At 34.4% G+C, this 12,583-nt stretch overlaps 1 protein-coding gene across 6 annotated transcripts in view; it reads left to right on the forward strand.

Annotated features, from left to right (window-relative positions):
• The window catches only part of SPIC (Spi-C transcription factor), a 54,894-nt gene that overhangs the window by 24,084 nt on the left and 18,227 nt on the right, over window positions 1-12,583 (forward strand). For 5 of the 6 annotated variants that reach the window (XM_031462950.2, XM_064491637.1, XM_031462954.2 and 2 more), the window contains exon 4: window positions 7,960-8,062. The gene's annotated coding sequence lies outside the window, so the exon portion shown is untranslated. Of the gene's footprint in view, window positions 1-4,731; window positions 8,063-12,583 lie in introns of those variants that run through there. The other variant, XM_064491633.1, reaches the window with a different exon arrangement.

Below are 12,583 nucleotides of genomic sequence, written 5' to 3' on the forward strand. Positions count from 1 at the left end.
CAAAAATTCAATTCAGAGACCTGCTTTTCCCACCCGCTACCAGATATTCATAAAGACATATTAAATAAGATTTGATTTTCTACCAAAACCAAATTGGGAATTGTAGAGACAGGACAAAAGAAAAAAATTCTTTGAGACTGTTCTTTCTATCATAACTTTTTAAATATCCCAGTATATACTTATTTTCATGCTGAGTTAAGTATGTCTTTAGTATAATTAATCATTTCTTTTCCTTTTGTAGCTTTTTGTAATTAATTTGAACAATATGTGTCTCTAGGTTTCGAGTAAACAAATATAGTCTACTTCATTTACTGACAGCAATAAAGTACTCACTGATAATGTTCCTAAGAAAATGGAACAATAAATATGATTTCAACACATTAGTTAAAAACAAAAGAAAACAAACAAACAAAACAGCAAGGGGAAAAAACCCACATCCTACTTGCACACCCTACATTCTTCTAACAGGTATGACGCTGGTTTGTTTGCTAGTATTAGCTTCTTTTTTCACAAATGTACTTCGTTTGTAGAAGCCCTTCTCTTTGTGTTACCACAGTAATTTGTGTTTTTCAAAGAACTGGCCTGTTTCCATGTAAATTTTAAATTATCAACACAGAGTTGTTCATTATATCTTGATTGCTATTGGTTTTAGAAATCAGCTTTATCAAAGTATAGTTTACATAGTAAAATTCACCATTTTTAAGTACACGATGAGTTTTGACAAGTGTATACAGTTATGTAACCATCACCATAATCACAATTTACAACATTTCCACCCCTCCCCCAAAATTTTCCTTGTACTCCTTTGCAGCTAATCCCTTCTCCCAGTTCTCAACCCTAGACAACTATTGATCTGCTCTCTGACACCATTGTTTCACCTGTTCTGGATTTTCATATAAATTGAATCTTACAGTATGTAGTCTTTTGTGTCTGGATTCTTTCACTTAACATAACACTTTTGAGATTTATCCATGTTGAATGGGTGTGTATCAATAATTTGTTCCTTTTTCTCCTGAGTAAAATTGTATGGCTATATGACAATTTGTTTATTCATTCATGAGTTGATAGAAGTTTGGGTTATTTCCAATTTAAGGCTATTATGAATAAAGCTGGAATGATCATTTTCATACAAGTGTTTGTGTGAACATGTTATTTGTTTTCATTTCTCTTGGGCAGATATCTAGGAGTAGAATGGCTGGGTCATAATGGTAGGTATGCATATTCAACTTTATAAAAAATTAACAGACTATTTTCCAAATGGCTATACCATTTTATATTTCCATCAGCAATGTAGGAAAGTTCTAATTGCTTCAGATCCTTGCTAACACTTGGTAATTATCAATCTGTTTAATTATAGCCATTCTGGTGTATGTGTAGATATAGCTCATTGTGGTTTTTAATTTGCATTTCCTTAATGATATTAAGCATCTTTTCAGGTGTTTATCATATATATATATATATATTTTTTTTTTAGTGAGATATTTGTTCAAATATTTTGTCCCCTTTTTAAACTTGAGTTTTAGTCTTATTGAGTTCTAGAGGGTTTTTTTGTTTTGTTTTGTTTTGTTTTTTATGGACCAAAGTCCTTTATCAGAAATAAGTTTTTCGTAAGTCGCAGTTTGCGGCTTGGCTTTAATTTTCTTCACAGGACTGTTTGAAGGGCCAAGGTTTAAATTTTGATAAAGTTCAACTTATCAGTTCTTATTCATTTAGGCTTTGTGTGTTTTGTGTTCTATTTTAGAAATTTTAGCTTAGCACAAAAGCATAAAATTTTTATCTTATGCTTTCTTCTTGAAGTTTTATAGTTTTACTGCTACTATAAATCTTTGAATCATTTCAAGTAAAATTTTATATGTTATAAGGTAAACATCAGAGTTCATTTTTTCCCCCATCTAGATATCAAATTATTCCAGCTTTATTTTTTTTTAAAACAATCAACATACACATGTAAATCTATTTTTGGACTCTATTCTGTTCCATTGATTTATATGTCTATTCTTATGCCAATATCACACTATGATATTGATTACTATAGCTTTATGCTAAGTCTCCAACATTGTTCTTTCTTCTTTTGAAAAATTGTTTTCATTTAGATTTTTTGGACTTTTATATAAATTTTATAATAAGTTTATCAATTTCTACAGATCACGTGCTGACATTTTGATTAACATTGTCTAGAATCTATGATAAAATTTGAGAGGATTTTACATCTTAACATTGAGTCTTCTAACCCATAACTATTGTATAACTCTCCACTGATTTGGGTTCTCTTTAATTTCTCTCAACAATACTTTCAGTATTCAAGTCTTACACATTTATCCCTAAGTATTTTATGTTTTTAAAATGCTATTTTACAATGGGATCCAATTAAACTTGTAAGCTTTTGCACAGCAAAGGAAACCATCAACAAAACAAAAAGGCAACCTACAGAATGAGAGAAAATATTTGCAAATGATGCAACAGACAGGGTTTAATTTCCAGAATTTACAAACAGCTCATACAACTCAATAACAACAACAAAAAATAACCCAATCCAAAAATGGGCAGGAGATCTAAACAGACATTTGTCCAGCAAAGACATACAAATGTCCAATAGGCACATGAAAGATGCTCAATATGCTAATTATCAGAGAAATGCAAATCAAAACTACAATGAGGTATCACCTCACACTGGTAAGAATGGCTATCAGTAAAAAGTCCACAAAAGATAAATGCTGGAGAAGGTGTGGAGAAAAGGAACTCTTCCACACTCTTGGTGGAAATGTAATTTGGTGCAGCCACTGTGGAAAAAAAAGTATAGAGATTCCTTTAAAAACTAAAAACAGAGTTACCATATTATCCAGCAATTCTACTCCTGGGCATATATCCTAAGAAAACTCTAATTTGAAAAGATACATGCACCTCAGTGTTCATAGCAGCATTATTTACAATAGTCAAGATATGGAAAAAACCTAAATGTCCATCGACAGATAATTGGGTAAAGAAGTTGTGATACGTATATACACATATACACAATGGAATAATACTCAGCCATAAAAAAGAATGAAATAATGCCATTTGCAGCAACATGGATGGACCTAGAGATTATCATACTAAGTGAAGTAAGTCAGACAGAGAAAGACAAATATTATATGATATCATTTATGTGTGAAGTCTAAAAAAATGACACAAATGAACTTATTTACAAAGCAGAGATAGACTCACAGACATAGAAAACAAACTTACGGTTTCCAGGGGGGAAAGGAGTGGGGGAGGGATAAATTAGGAGTTTGAGATTAGTAGATGCAAACTACTATATATAAAAGAGATTTAAAAAAAAGATAAACAACAAGGTCCTACTATATTTAATATCTTGTAATAAACCATAATGGAAAGACTCTGAAAAAGAATATATGTATATATACATATATAACTGAATCACAATGCTGTACACTAGAAACTAACACAACATTGTAAATCAACTATACTTCAATTTTTAAAATGCTATTATGAATAATACTGTTTTTAAATTTTAATGTCCAACTATTTCTTGATACAATTGATTTTTGTATAGAATCTTATATTCTGCAAACTTGCGAAATTTATTTACTAGTACTAGCAGCTTTTTTGGTGGATTTCTTAGGATTGTATAAATAGCTAATTATATCATCTTCAAATTAAAAACAATTTTACTTCTTCCTTTTCAGGCTGTATACTTTTCATTCTTCTTTCTTGCCTTATTACCTTGGTTAGGACCTCCAGTACAGTATTAAATAGAGCTATACACTGGAAATGGGTACATTTTATTGAATGTAAATTATTATATATGTTAAAGTAACTAAACAAGGAGACTATTATACTGAGGTGGCTCTAATGACTTGGTAGCTTACATAAGCAAACCAAAACCTAAGCCAGAATACATTGAGAATGCGCTTATATCCCAGAAGTTAAGATTTAAGACCGACCAATCACGAACAGCCAACTAGGTCTTCCCAAATAAAGCAACTGCTTAAGTTATAACCAGATAATTTCCTTGCTTTGCTTTATTGTCTGCTCTACAAGAACCTTTCTTCTAGCTTCTGTCAGCAGAGTGCTCCTATTTTGTAACCAGTTTTGGTTTGGTGTTGCCTGATTCAAATTGATATTTGCTCAAATAAATTCTTGTAAATTTTGATGTGCTTCAGTTTATCTTTTAATGTTTCTTAATAACACTAATTTTTTAATTGAACTGAATGGAATACAAAAGTAAAAAGTTAAACAGGCCCTTTTTTGGTGTGATGGGCATTGAATCATCGGTGCAAAAGAATTGGATTGAGCTGAAAAAATAATAAAAGAAATGGAAACAATGATAGCCAAAATTAAGAAAGAAGTTATTGGAAAGTGTGAAAATGACTGAAAAAAATAAAAGCGAAAATACTGAAGGTTTTCAAAAGTATAATGGTGGAACAGGAAGCATAATGTGAAAAATATTAAGGTAATATTTAACTTGTGAAAAACTTTAGGAAATGTATGAAGAAGCTCTCTGTAATGGGGATAGAGCAATAAATAAGGAGAAATTATTTTAAAAATGGTTAAAAAACCAATTTCTTATTCATACAGGTCAGTTATTATGGTTTTAGAAACTTGTCAATATCTTCTTGTTTTTTTTTTAAATATTGTTTCTACAATTTAATCTCTAAGTGTGTATCTCCCAATATTTAGCTTAATGTATAAAGTAAATTCTGACTTTTGGTTTCTAAACCACACTGGCACATGACTCCCCCAACCCCTTTCTGGTAATATATTTCTAGTCTACAACATGTGGAAGCAAAAATAAATAGAACTTCCTTGAACTATGAACTAAGACCAATAGCAATCCTAGTTGCTATATTACAGGTCCCAACTTCTAATTACTTAACAATACATTTTCTTTTTTATGTTTAATAAACCAGGTTTTGCTGTATAGAGACAGAAATAAAAGGGCAAATAAGCCCTTTCTTGCTTTTCCTTTTTATAACTCTAAAAACACCTGATAATCATTTGCTTTTTTTAATCAGTTACTCAGTTTTCAAAAGTAAAAAAAAAAAAATCGTTTAAAGATAAAATTGCTTGCCAAGTGTATTTTCTTCTCATTTTCTCCTAATTATCAAAAAAACCACAACTTTTTGAAGCCCCATTTAAATCACCCCTATTTCCTTCTCTGTGACATTATACCAAGTGAAGAGGGAGAAAACCAACACTTGTTCAATATGAGAAAACAAACCAATAGGTAACCATTATTCAAATCCCCATAGCTAGGACACGGTGAAGGATTTCCCAAGCTCATGCTCACACGCTACTCTCTGCTGCTTCACAAGGCTTTCAGTGTTTAACCTTTCTAATTCATTTTCAATTCTACTGACCCTCAGACTTTTTCTGCTAGATTTTAACTTCTGTCAACTTAACTTTTTTTTTCTTCTTTTAATGGAGGTACTGGGGATTGAACCCAGGACCTCATGCATGCTAAGCAGGCACTCTATTGCTGAGCTGCACCCACCTAAACTCTTTAAAAGAGCTAAGCTCTTCTAGAATCTGAACACTAGACTTGGGAATAGAGTTAATTCTGTTAAAAAATATAACTTTTAAAGGCCACAAACAGCCAGTTTTTAAAGGTAGACTTAAAGGTTTTTGTTTTTCTTTTGTTTCGTCAACATCTAAGAGGGTTTATTCTATTAAGACTAAGTGTGAATGAAATATTTGTACCTGTTTCCACAGTAACTTTTATTCCTAATTGTGAAAAATGTCTTCATTTTTCAGGTCAGGTAAGGAAACTATATTAAACATGTTATATGATAAAATGCCAGCCTATAATTTAAAAGAGGTTATAAAATAGAGAAGACATAAATATATGTATTGAGTTCTTATTTGGAGTTATTGCATGATTCAGTTCTTGAATTTCTATTTGATTTTTCTTCAAATCTGTCTTGCCCACAACCTCTCCTATTAACAAAAATAATAATTTCCGATTCTCTGCTGAGATTTTCAATCTTGTGCTTTATCTCCTTAAACACTATCAAATATAATTATTTTAAAGCCTGTGGCTGACAACCCCAATGTCAGAACTCTGGCATGACTAAGTCTATTTTCTGTTGTTACTACTGGTTCTCCTTCAAGTAGCCTAATCTCTTTATGTGCCTAATGATTTTGCTGGTAAGCATTGTATTTGAAACATAGAAGTAACCTGAGGCCATGGTGTTATCTTCTACCCAAAAGTGCCTCAGAGCATTAGCAACTGGGATTTCCTAAATCCAATTTCAAGGATTAAAACGATAGCCTCAAAACCAGGCTAAAATTCCTAGCAGGGCAATTCTACTTCTCGCTTTGACTTGATCCTAGTGAAGGGGCTTGCAAGTTCCCAACCCAAAACTAGAGGGAAAATTTAGATGCTCCCCCTGCCAAGAGCAAGCCACTCTGGATGTTTAATGGCATCAGAAGAGATAGAAACAAGTGGGCATCCTGAGTAGGCGCCCGATTTTGTACATACTCAATCGATGTCCCTGAAATAGTAATTTGACATTTAAAGTACTGAAAAGTGAGTTCTGAGTACAGGAAAGGTGGAATAAAGATCACTTCTTCAGTGTCCTCAAGCAACCAATATAATCCTGAAATTAATTGGAACTCTCCCTCCGAAGAAATTCTGGGTCCCAACCTGTCTTTCACTGGCTGCTGAGTGGTTCACTTCCTCACGCGTTCCAGTCTTTACACAAACGCTGCCATCTTAATGTGGCATGGCTGATGACCCTATTTAAAAGGGGAACCTCTCCCTTTCCTGTTTCTCCTTACCCTACTTAGCTTTCTTTTTTTTCATAAACCACTCATTGTCCACTGTGCTGTGTAATTTACTTTATTGATCATGCCCATACTTATTATGTCTCCCCTGAAGAAATGCTGCAAAGAGAGGAATCTTTGCTTTGTCCACTGATAAATCCTAGCATCCAGAATAGCATCTATTTGAAGCAGCCACTCTGAGACCTTCATGGATACAACAGGGAGTGTCTCAGAGGTCTCACCTCTCACTTCTAACCCACTGTTTATCAAACATTTTTTCCCAACTACTTACAGCCCTGTCCTTGAGGACCAACAGCTTCTGGGAGGAACAACTCTCAGAAATAAACACAATCTGAAACACACTAGGTGTTTACTAGCAAGTGTGCAAAGAAAATGTGTCTACATTTGAGTAGAATTTCTACACAGATATTTTTCAATGATTGGAATGCAGGAAAGGGCAGACATTTCAGACACACCTGAAGTCTTTTTACTCATGAAGTTTCTTGTTAAAGAATCACTGAGGTGCATGATTTCTATACACACTGCTCCACATTTACAAAGCCAACAGCGCATCCAAGTATCTGGTGACCTGTACTCACGTGACATGGTTGGGGAACAGGAGGTAAATAAAGGATCTTGCTGAAAACCAGCCAATCGAACAAACAAGAAACCCAAACCATTTCCTGTACCTCTGTACGTTTGTGGTAATATTTCAGATTTAGAAATCGTAGGTTGTTGTTCCTGGATCCTGCCTGTCTGACCCACCCTTAGTTTGGCCATACACCTCACAATAAGGATGGTCTTAGAGATTTCTAATGTATTCTAAACCTCATGGGCTACCACGCCCTGCATCTGTCTCCACAATAGAGATGATTTTGCCCAGAAGCGGATTACCTCTCCTTCAGAATACTTCTGGATAGTTCTAGATTAGGCTTGTTCCTTGAGTAACAGCCCTCCCTACTGAATGAGTCATTCTCTTTTTGGATAGTCCTTGCTCATCTCTTTCAGGAGACTTTGAGTTTGGTTTTACTCTTCTTGCTATTTCATCCAATGGGGACAACACCATCTTTCCCCTTTCTAAGTTCCTGGAGACTCTCACTTGGACCTCTCCTGATAGCGATCCTCTCAAACCCATGCACAGTAGCACCCAGTACTGTAAATCTGACAACTGAATCTTAACTTACTCTTTTACAGAAACCATGGGAATTCACACCATGAATGCACAAGGAAAATAATCGAGCTCTTTGGTTTCTCATCAAACAAAATAAGATGACTTACCAAATATATTTAAAAACAGGTGGGTCTGCTTTTCTATTTTTCCAAAGTAGCATGCCAAGAAACACGAATCTAGAGAGTTCATATGTGACCTACAGTGTTATCTGATGGCAAAATTATTCCCATTTGAGTGGAAGGCTTCAAACAAGAAATAACATTAGGAAATGATTGGAGGCCAAGATGAGGACAGAACTGGTTTTCTAAACAACATACATCTTTATTATTGTTATATTTCTTTATTTCTGTGATAAATTTACATAATTATATTTAAATAATGCAGGAATTTTAATGGAATGAAAAGTGTAATTTTATAACACTAGAGTTTATATAATTAGAGTTTTCATTGTGGAAAGTAAAATTGTTTCCTTAGAGTTTTCTGTTTTGGAATGCCACTTGCTTTGTTAGATAACCTTCTTGTAATCCCTGTTCCTTTTGTCTGTTGCTTTTTTACTATGTTATTTGAAACACATAAAGGATATGTATGTTTTCATTATATGAAATGAACACCTGTAAACCCATCTCTTAAACCAAAAATTAAAACATTTTATTTATTTGTTTATTTTTATTAAAGTACAATTACAATGTGTCAATTTCTGGTGTACAGCACAATGTCCCAGTCTTGTATGTACATACATATATTTTTTTCCATATAAAACATTTAAAATAAATTATGTGCTACTCCTTAGACCATCTCCCTGCTTCCCAAGAGTATTCACTGCCCAGTACTTTGTGTTTATTATTCACTTGGTTTGCACACATACACACACCATAGAAAGATAGATAGATGGATAGAAAGAAAAGCTGATTAAAAATACATTGTTTAATTGTTCATTTTTGAACCCTATAAAAATCCTGCCATATTTTAAGTGATTTTCTGAGTTGTACTTTTTCCACTGAACTTTGTGTTCAAGATTCTTCCAGGTTACTGCATTTAGCTGTAGTTTATTCATTTTCACTCTTCCATTACTTGAACATACTACAACCGATTTATTCATTCTCTTCTCAGTGTGTGTATATGTATATGTATGTATCTATGCATTTATCTAGCCTTATGTGTGTATGTACATAACACATATATATAGATACAGGGAGAGAGAGGGAGGAGTTGTTTGCAGATCTTTTCCATTATGGCTGCTAACATCACCTGTCTACATATATCCTGGCATTCATGTACAAACGTATCTCTTGTGTGTACTCCTGAGAATGGATTTGTGGGCTGAGCTTTACTGATAAGTAGTTATTTTCCTAAATGGTTGTCCCAATTTTGACTTTTACGAGTAATGTGAAGAATTGCCACTGATTCACATCTCCATTTAGTTGGTATTGTCAGACTTACTAATTTTTGTTAATCTCAACCACAGCATTAAAAGCAGAGGCAAACCAACAGATAAACAAGATTATACTGTATAGCACAGGGAAATATATACAAGATCTTGTGGTAGCTCACAGCAAAAAAAGAATGCGACAGTGAATGTATGTATGTTCATGTATAACTGAAAAATTGTGCTCTACACTGGAATTTGACACAACATTGTAAAATGACTATTACTCAGTAAAATAAAGTTAAAAAAAAAAAAACAGAGGCAAACCTTCTGTCAAAGTTAATGGGTTTGTTGTTTCCAAATGGAAAGTTCTGCAACATCCGGCCATGAGAAATTGATTGTCCATATGGCAACTCCTGATTATTCCCACTTCACCAGTTTGGAAGCAGTGTCATAGTTCCTGCTACTCTTCCCTGTGGTAATTAAGCTTATTTATTTATTTATTATTAGTTTTTTATTTTATTTTATTTTATTTTATTTTATTTTATTTTATTTTATTTTAATGGAGGTACTGGGGATTGAACCCAGGACCTCATGCATGCTAAGCATGTGCTCTACCACTTAGCTCTACCCTCCCTCCCCCCAGTTTCTCTTATTGGCAGCCATCTTATTTGGTATACAGCATAACGTAAACCATTTAATACTTCAAAGTGATCTCAGCTATATCCATTCAGGGCATTAGACTCTCATGAGATTTTGTTAACACATGCACTTTTTTTCTTCCTTTATTTTCAAATAGATTCTTTTTTAAAAACCCACAATAAAAATTTGATATGGAAAAGCAGTAATGAGAATGCTTTTCTTGTGTGTGTTTTTAAAAATGTTTTTCTTAGTAAAAATCAACCTAATTTTAGAAATTAAAACTATCTAAATCTTTTTTTGTCCTCCCTTTAGCATGTTGGTATCTGCCAATGTTTTCTAGAGATGACATCTGAAAAGCTGAACTGAGAATGAGGAGATCCCAATTCTAAACCTAACACTCACTCACTGAGTGTCCTCTGATATCCTGGGCAACAGTGTCCTCACCAGCAAAATGCGGATAACATTTGCCCCACCAGCCTCATGGACTATTAATGTGAGGGTTAAATGATACAGTGCACTCATATATTCATCCAACCTCCACTGAAGTCCTATGTTGGATTATAGTGTTTTACCACCTGCTTTGAGAAAGCAAAAGACATGTGAGAATTGCTCCCCCCATCCCCCACCTCCCAGGTATATTATTTAATATATATATCTATATATTTTTTTTTTCGGAGCTCAGAGTATCCCCTTCCCTTTCTGTCCCACTTTGCTTATCAGTTCCCTACCAGTCAACTTCTGTAAGTGTGGGCTATTGCTTCTGCATAATGAAAGACATTATTGCCTTGCTAATCAATTTTGTTAAAACATAGGAAATTGCCACTCACAAAGTGCTAGGGAAAAAAATCCCTAGCCAAAAGGACCTGGAGATGAAGCCGAATCAATGACAAGCCTGTCTTCTTAGTGAACTAGAGAGAGAAAACAGGCATGATGACCCCAGTAAGAGGAGAGAGGAGTCATTTTTCTTCCCTTTCCCAGGCCAGTGAAAGGTTTAGGTTTGGAAACTTCTGAGGCCAGAAGGGCTGAAGTGAGAGGCATGCTTGCTCTTCAGGTTCAAGATAAAGATGTATAAACATTTCACTATGGGCTAGCTCAGCTCTCCCTGCCTAGAATGCAGTCAGGTACATCAGTAGGTTGTCAGGACGTAGCTGTTTTAGGACTAGAGAAAGCATCTGTCATGGTTCTGAACACAAGACTAACAAACCACCACCCCTTCAGCACTTCCACGGAAACCAGGAGAATAAACCTGTTGTCTCCTGCATTGCTGTGGGGCTGGGTGGTTTTTCACTAGTCATGTGTCAGAGGAATTTCCTCTGTTGATATGAACACCAGTGGAAACTGTTTCAGTAATTACAGTAATACACAGAGCCTATGGAGAATATTTATGCAACCTAGTTATTGGGAAGGGGCACCAGATATGGCAAGAAAGACCTGGGTTTGAGTCCTGGCTCTGCCACTTGCCAGCTAGACTGCAGGTCCCAGGTGTGGTAAAATAGGAGCAGTTTTGGTGATGAATAGCTAAGGTAGGGTATGCTTGCTACTCTTTTCCTGTGCTATCTCAGTGAAACCTCTCAGGAGCCCTTTGACATAAAGCCATTATCCAATTCTCATTCTCATTCTCATTCTCAGTCTTACTCCATAGATAAGGAAGCAAAGTCTGGTTGAATGGTTAAAAGCCTTTGGTTGGAGTCAGGTAGAACTGGTTTGAAAACCTTCACGTCTATCACTCACTGGCTCTGTGAGCTTAAGTAAATCACTTCACTTCCCTGAGCCTCTGTTACTTCATCTGTAATGCAGGGATAATTATAAAGCAGGACCTAACATTTTCAACATTTATTAAATATTCGGACTGTCCAAAGTACATGATGAGTTCACTCAGATTTTCACAATAACTCTATGTGGTAAGTAAAATCGTTATCCACACTTTATGGAGGAAACTGGGAGGTTAAATTACTTGTCCAAGTTTACACAAATAGGTGATAGAGCCACAGCTGGAACTCAGGGATAGTAATAGTACCTCAGGGCATTAATGTGAGGGTTAAATAATCTATTATGATAACAGATGTAGAGGTAAATATATGACAAGACTAGCACTAAGGATGGGAGGAGATGTAAATGGGAACATACTGTGATAAGGCTCATATTATACATGACGTGGTTTAATAGTAACTCAAGGTAGACTTGATAAATTAAGAATGCATATTATAACCCCTGGAGAAACCACTAAAAATAAATTATAGAAGTGTATCATATCATGAAATTATAAAACATTAATAGAGGAAATATAACAAAATAATAAAATACTTCTTTAATCCAAAATAAAGCAGGGAAGGAAGAACAAAGGAGTAAAAAATAAATAGAACAGCAGGGAGGGTATAGCTCAATGGTAGAGTGCATGCTTAGCTCCTAGGTTTAATCCCCAGTACCTCCATTAAAAAATAAAACAAATAAATAAACCTAATTACCTCCCCCTTAAAAAAAAACCACAAAAATTAAAAAATAAATTAAAAGAATAAATAGAAAACAAATGGCAAGATGGTAGACTTAAGCCTAACTATATCAGTAATTACTAAATTGGACTAAACATCAAAAAGGCAGACATCATCAAACTAGGTAAAAAAGCAATACCCAACTACATG

This window comes from Camelus dromedarius, chromosome 11 (genome assembly GCF_036321535.1).
Source record: "Camelus dromedarius isolate mCamDro1 chromosome 11, mCamDro1.pat, whole genome shotgun sequence".
Taxonomy (NCBI): domain Eukaryota; kingdom Metazoa; phylum Chordata; class Mammalia; order Artiodactyla; family Camelidae; genus Camelus; species Camelus dromedarius.